The sequence below is a fragment of the Sturnira hondurensis genome, unplaced genomic scaffold, assembly GCF_014824575.4.
Source record: "Sturnira hondurensis isolate 20B ecotype Veracruz unplaced genomic scaffold, ASM1482457v3 Scaffold0004152, whole genome shotgun sequence".
NCBI lineage: Eukaryota > Metazoa > Chordata > Mammalia > Chiroptera > Phyllostomidae > Sturnira > Sturnira hondurensis.
Window position 1 is genome coordinate 9,508,825 of NW_028076783.1, and position 7,553 is coordinate 9,516,377.

The following is a 7,553-nucleotide window of genomic DNA, read 5'->3' on the forward strand; positions in this document are numbered from 1 at the left end:
ATGTGCCCTGACTGGGAATCGAACCGCGATCGTGTGGTTTGCAGGCCTGCACTCAATCCACTGAACCACACCAGCCAGGGCTCTAAAGCTTTTAATAACCATTCTTTGTATGACATATGAAGCAATGTGTTGTCATATACAGTAAACACTCAAAAGTAAAGTGACCACATGGGCCTGGGCTAGACTCACACATTGGATAAAAAGGGTGAAGAGCTGTGCTGTTCAATGGGGAGTCACTATCCACTTGGGACATGGGACCATTTCCATTTAAATTATTCAAATTAAATAAAATTTAAAAGTCTTTGAGTTGTCCTAACCCCATGTGAAGTGGTCAGTAGCCCCACATGGCTAGCAGCTCCCTTACTCGACAGCGAGGTTTAGGAACACTGTCACCATCACATGATACTCTGTCAGATAACACTGACATAAAGGGCACCAAGTTGGTAATTTCATGAAGGTTTTTTTTTACTGAATTTATTGGGGTGACTGGTTAATAAAGCTGTATAGGTTCCAGGGGTACAAATCTATAATACATCATCTGTATATTGTATTGTGTGTTCCCCACCCCAAGTCTATAAAGTTTTCTGAAGAACATTAGCCTCATAGAATGCCATGGTCCTGGATACATTAATCTGAAAGGTTGTGCATCCTGAGCCCCCTGCCTTACATAGTAACACTAATATTACACATCTCTAGGACTTGGACTCTAACATCAGATAAATCCAAGTTTGAATCTCAGCACTGCCACTTCACAGCAGTGTGGCCTTGAGCAGGTTACTTAACTTTGAATCTTACTTTCTTCATTGGATAAATGGAAAGAGAGCTCCTCACTGCCATGAGCATGATATGAGACAGCACTCGTAAAATTTACCAGAGTGCTTTGCCAATATTAACATTTCAACAAATGTAAGCTACAGTAATTATTTTTAAGGTGTAGAGAAGTCCTCTTCTACTTTGTTTAGTCCAGCATTTCCCAATTTTACTACCACCAAACTTTTTTAGAATATGGAGAAGACAGTATAATAGTCCCTTCCTCCAAGAGGGCTATGCACTAACCCCAGGAACCTGTGCATATTGGCCTTACATAGCCAAAGGAAGTGTGCAGATGTGATTAAGGCAAGGGACCTGAGATGGGAGATTATCCTGCATTGCCCTGTGGGCCCAATGTAAACACAAGGGTCCTTTATAAGAGGGAGACAGTAGGGTCAAGTGGGAGATGCGACAATGGAAGCAGAGGTGGGGGGAAGGGTGCCACAATGCTGGCTTTGTAGGTGGTGGAAGGAACCATGAATCAAGGAATGTGGGAGCCTTTAACAGGTAGAAAAGGTAGGGAAGTGGGTTCACCACTAAAGCCTCCAGAAGGCATGCAGCTGGGTGGACACCTTGATTTTAGGATTGTTGATCCCCAGGAGGATAAGAGGATGTGTGTTGCTTTCAGCTACTAAATTGGTGGTATTTCTTAGAGTAGCAACAGAAACTAACACAGGACACTTGAAACCAGCTCTCGGAAGCTGATCTGGTGGGAACGGTGGGAGCAGAGCCGAGACCCAGGGTTGGGTTCAAGTCGGCACCTAATTGCTTGTGGGACCACCAGAAAGTCCAGCCGCTGGGAGCTTTGTTGTTTTTTTTTTTTTCTATAAAACAGTGACATTATCATCTCCTCTACCTAAAGTTTAAAAATTTTATGAGGGTAAAAATTGTAGACATACTTTGTGAGAATAACTCAAACTTCTCAATTACACCTACTGAGCAACAATGCAGAAAGTAGTTTTAGGAGAAAAGTTTTAGAATTTCTTGAACTTTCAACAAGGGTTTGTAATGAAGGACTGAAAGGTGTTGAACTTTGTTTGTTTAAATGCATTCAGCAGAAAGGCTGATTGGCAAACACTGTGTGCACAAGTTGAAATATGCGTAGCCTTCCTTCCCTTCCATGGAAACATCTTGCCTTTCAGAGAGAACATTTTGTTATGGGGCAAGGATTTAAAACAATTTTTTATACTTTTCTCCTCCCAAGAATTACCATGAAGGGTGAAACCTACAGACAACAAGGGCTGCCTCTCCCGTTTGAAAGAGGAAGGTAAAGTCTGGGCCTTGGGGGTGGCAACGTACTTTGCTTTCTTGGCAAGCCACCCAGCAATCCTATTCACCACCATTCTCCAAAGCTCGGCATTCCTTCCCAGGGCTCCTCCAGTCCCGGGATGTTTGAATCACTTGTGGAGATGCCCCGCCACCTGCTGGACTTGGGAGGCATAGAACCAGCTTCAGTCTGCACTGGATGGAGAGCATTACATCACTGCACTCAGGATGGGCAAGACGGTGGAGAGATTAAATATCCAAACCACTGGTTTGGCTACTTTAAATGGGCAAATTGTATGGTATGTGAATTATATATCAGTAAAGATATTTTTAAAAGAATGTGGAAAAGATTATTCTGCAGGGGGATTATGGCAGTGGAATTTTGATTCAACACCTAGATTTTCCTCTAAATGACAGCAGGTGTTGTTTAGTAGGTCCCCCAGCAAACGACAGCCTACAAAACAAAACAGCTGGAGCCAAGAAAGGGTTGATCACGTCCAAAGCTTGAATTTAACTGGGGCCCACCTAGATATTTCAGTCCCCTTTGCAGAAAGCCTGTTCTCTCAGGACAATGTGCCCCTACAAAATAGCAACCACTGTTGTCGTGACAGTGAAATCTGTCCCTGGGAGTTCTCTCCAGTGTCTCTGGTTGACCAGGGCCTCTCATTACACTATGGCAAAACTCATAACTGCCATTGTAATCTGCATTATAACACAGTAAAGAACAAACAAATTCTTGCAAAAGGAAAAACAGGTAAAAGAAAACAACAGCACAATATCAACCACAGCTGTGTTTGATAGGACCATGAATGATTTTTTTTCAAGTTGGAAGTTCTTCCTAAGTTGACACAATGCAGTCACCTCTCATATTCTTATCAGCCTCCTGCTTTGCAAAGGGCCTTTACACCCACGTCTAGTCTTTATCCTCCACACAGTCAAAATGTTAGGTCGCTACAAAGGCAACAACCCATGCAGGAAAAAGGTGCAAAACAGCGTGAAGAGCGAAAAGCACCACCCCCGTCGCTGAGGCTCCTGGGGCCCAGCTGGGGTCCTGGGAACCAGTGACGGAGGACAAGCCACTTACACTTTCTGAGCATCTGTCACACCTGGAAAATAAAGGTTCCACCCAATCTGGATAGTCCCCTTTCAGATCTAACAGCCTCATCTTTCAGGGACAAAGCTCAGCTCTGGCTCCCAGTCTGTTGCATTGGAAACATACAGGATGGCCATCAAGCCTAGAATGTACACAAACACACAGTACACAGTTATGGACATTAAATAACAGGGCAAAAGAATCACCTCTTTCCAGACTTGGCAACCACTTTGTGAGGAAGGGCAGTCAATCTCCTTCCATCATCTTTCCTGCAGTGGTCTTAACAGGAGAAAGGAGGAGTTGGGAGAGGACAGGGGACTATCTTGTAGGAAGGGCCATGGAGACCCAGCCTGACCTCCTTGGTGCTTACTTTAGCAATGGACTGTCACTTAGCTAGCACCTGCAGCCTGGAATGACACTCCACAACACCACATGCCAAATAATGGGGACACACCACTTGAGAAGGCGCCACAACAACAGACAGCCCACCAAAACAGGATAATGGAAGTCCAAAAAAGAGCACAACTAGAGGACTGGAGAAAGGAAGCCTGCAAGAGCAAGGTCCTGGGCACAGAAGGAAACACCAACTGTGTGATACAGCCTTTCATCCACTTCAGGAGTGGGAGTGAGGGCCAACTTAGGCCGTGCCTGAGCTGATGGAGCCCACGTGCTCAGCACACTGATGAACTGCAGCTGGTCAGCAAGGCCCTTCAGATCGCTCTGCCCACCCTGAGCTTCACCTGCCATGTGTGGAGCCTGAAAACCTGGAGGCAGAAGGAGAGGTCAGCTCTGGGAGACCTGAAGCAAACCATGCTAACGCCCCTGATGAGAAGCAGCTGTTTTCCCAGGTGTTGCATGCAAGGGTACTGAATCCACAGCAGTGGATGGGCTCCCAAAAGGCTCCACTAGAGATGAGCAAGGCAGGTGCAGAGCAAGGCCCCAGCTCAGATTTTATTCTCTAAGGAAGCCTTTGCCTGACTCTTCTTTACCAGGTCTCGGGTTGCTCCAGGTGCCCTTCTTCTAGGCATCATCAGCCAGGATGCTCATAGTGTTATCATTGACCTTTCATGGTTGGTTATCTCCTCAACTAGATTGTAGGTCCTCAAGGAAATGGACTCTCTACCACACTGAGCTCCCAGGGGTTGGTATCGTGCGTGACAAAGAGGAAGGGCTTTGTATTTGGTGACAAAGGGCTTGACATATGCTTGCTCAGCTGAAATCTAGTCTCACAATCTCAGTGCTTAAGAGTCAGTAGCTCACAGCACCCTTAGTGGGGCAAGATAGCAGACTGCTATGGATACCAACTCTGGAGGCAAACTCACAGGGGTTCCCCTCCCAACTGTGTCATCTGCTGGCTGTGTGGTCTTCAGACCCACGGGCAAGTCCTTTCACCTCTCTATGCCTTGATGTCATCATCTCTAGCAGGGGCATTAACAGTACCCTCTCTGTTTGTCCTGAGAATGCTTAGCATGCAGGGTGGCACTTAGAATTCACACAATCTATCATGGCTATTACAGGCATAACCCCTTTCACTGTGCTCCACAGATGTTGCATGCTTTATAAATTGAAAGCCAAGACCCTCTACCAGCAAAAAGGTGATGACTCTGTTTGTGGCAATACTTTACTGTGGTGGCCTGGAATTGAACCCCATCTATCTCCAGGCTTGCCTCTATCATTCACCCCTTCCTGGAGCTCAGCTATAGTGTAAACTTTGCCCAGCCCTGGCAAGAGGTCACACACAGCTCTGCTTTGATCAGAAGCCACTTAAAACCTTGGCCACCAATTTGCTTTGTCTGGGATCTTTTGAAAATTAAGGAGGCTGAGGTCCCTTGTAACTTGAAATTAAAAAAAAAATGTCTACAGCTGAGATTTGCCATTGTTTTATCAGTGCTTCTGAGTTTCCAGGAGCTACTTGTTGCCATTACACTATGGGTGGTGTCCCTGTCAGGAGAAGCAGCCTGGGACACAGCTGAGGCATTTGGGGTGGCAGCCGCCCCATTGCTGGGGCTTTAGTGTGACTGTGGAGGCCCATGTCTGAGCCAGGGACACCAGATGTCAAAGGCAGCAAATTGTGAGTCCCAGCGTTCTGTGCTTCCCTTTCTCCCTGCAGCCCTCATCTGTCCTCCCTTCCCACCTAGTACTGTCCTTTTTGGCTTGGTCCTTCTAAGCTATAATCTCTCCCTGGTTCCATAATTTTTTTCCAATCAGTCTCAGAATAGAATACTCCCTCTACTGAAGGGCTGCTCAGCATTCCAAGAGCAAAGAAATGTGCTGTAACCTACACCAGATTCACTGAATCAAACTGCCAGGGTGATTCTGGTGCATGTGTAAGTTTCCAGGATGTGGTGTTTACTGAATTACAAACTGTAGTCAAGATTTCAGAAACAGCTGGTTGAAAATAATTGCCTTGACTGGCTCTGCTGAACACCCAGGAACCTAACCTACTTACATGTTATGCTCTCCTCATTTTTCATTTTTGGGTTTATGGATTTTTTTCTCCATGAGGCTGACACTTTGATATTAGATTTGCTAATGAGCAGCAACCATGAGCCTCTGCTGCCTGTCATTCAGTGCAGTCTATGGATTATCTGTGCAGCAGAGAAGAGCTTAGTAGTTAACTTCCTTCCACATTCTGCTCTCAGAAGATAGGTAAGGTGAGGGTCCAGCAGCATCATTTGACACTGATGACAGTGTATTTACTTCCTACACAAAATAGCCAAGGCAAAAAAGACAAAAAGGCTGACCTCTGGAAGGAGGCAGAATGGAAAAGGTGATGCCGGCAGCCACCTTTGCAGTCTCCAACTCCAGCACCATGAATGTGTCCCTTCCTCACCTTCACTTTGCTGGAGAGTACCTACCCTCTGAGTCCAAGGACTGGAGAACCATAGTCCCAGCTCTCTTGGTGACTGTCTGCCTTGTGGACTTTGTGGAGAACCTGTATGTGATTGGCATCCACCTTCACAGTGCATGGACTGTGATGGAAAACTGTACTTGAACAATAATTAAATTAAAAAAAAATTTCGGCACACAGTACATGGAAAGGAAAGCCATTCCTTTTCCACTCCCTGATTCTGATCCTCAGCCTGGCTGGCTCTCTCTCCTCCTTTTGTACCTCTTCAAGCTACAGCATACTCCAGAGGTGTTTGGGATCTAGGCTGGTTTGTCTGCAAATCCTCAGACTGGCTCATCCAGTCTGTGCATGGCAGCCGAGAGCCTGACCATAGTTGCAGTGGCCAAAAGATGCTTCATGTATGCAAGTGATCCAGCCAAGCAAGTAAGTATCCACAGCCGCACCATCTGGTCAGTGCTGGTGGCTCTCTGGACCGTGGCGAACCTGCTGGCCCTGCCAGAATGCTTCTGTAGCACCACCAGTCTTCAAGCAGGTGTGGAAATGTGCCTCATGGACATACCCACCATGGCCAAAGAGTTCATGTCAATATTTGGGAAGCTGTACCCTCTCCTAGTATTTTGCCCTCCATTACTCTTTGCCAGCTTTTTTTTTTTTTCTGGAGAGCTTATGGCCAATGTCAAAAACAAGGAACCAAGACTCAAAATCTTAGAAACTAAATGCACTGGAAGCAGCTCACAGGGATGTTGATGAGCATCGCCATCACCTCTGCTGTATTGTGGCTCCCTGGGTGGATAGCGTGGCTGTGGATGTGGCATCTGAGGGCTGGAGGCCTGGCCCCACCACAAGGTTTCATAGCCCTGTCTCAAGTGCTGATGTTTTCCATTTCTTCAGCAAATTTCCTCATTTTTCTAGTGATGTCGGAGGAGTTCAAGGAAGTCTTGAAAGGTTTATGGAAATGGATGCTAACCAGAAAGCATCTGGCTGCTTCAGAGTCTCAGGAACCACCAGCTGGTCACTCAGAGGTCATTCCTGACAACATGCCCTTTCCAGAGTCCCCAGTATCCATACCAGAAAAAGAGAAAAGTGGAAAGGCAGAGATCCCCATCCTCCCTGATGTAAAGCAGTTTTGGCATGAGAGGGACATGACTTCTTGTGTGCAACACAATGATCCTGTCCCCTGAGAACACAGAATGTCATGTTAGGAGCAGTGATTATGTTTCAGAATTAAAACCAGGCTGCCCAAAGAACTGTACTCTATGTTTGTGCCACAAGGCATTCAACCTCACCTAGTCTGTCTTTGTTCATAGTGGCTGTTTCATGGGATGCTCTTTAGTTCTGTATGTACTGGCTGGAGTGCAGCTTATCTGTCAGAAGCTGAACCCTCTTACCTTTAGCTTCTTCCTGAGCCTGCTATCCCTGACTTCATCTATCAAATTTTATTTCACATAACTAAAGCTCAAAATCTATGTCCACACTGAGATTTTTAATGCCACCTCAGTGAGTCTTCAGTTTCTAAGTCTAAGGATTTGAGCA

At 46.0% G+C, this 7,553-nt stretch overlaps 1 pseudogene; it reads left to right on the forward strand.

The window, feature by feature from the left end:
• Window positions 1-5,930: 5,930 nt before the first annotated feature.
• On the forward strand, window positions 5,931-7,222 carry LOC118986204 (G-protein coupled receptor 151-like; annotated as a pseudogene).
• Window positions 7,223-7,553: the final 331 nt, after the last annotated feature.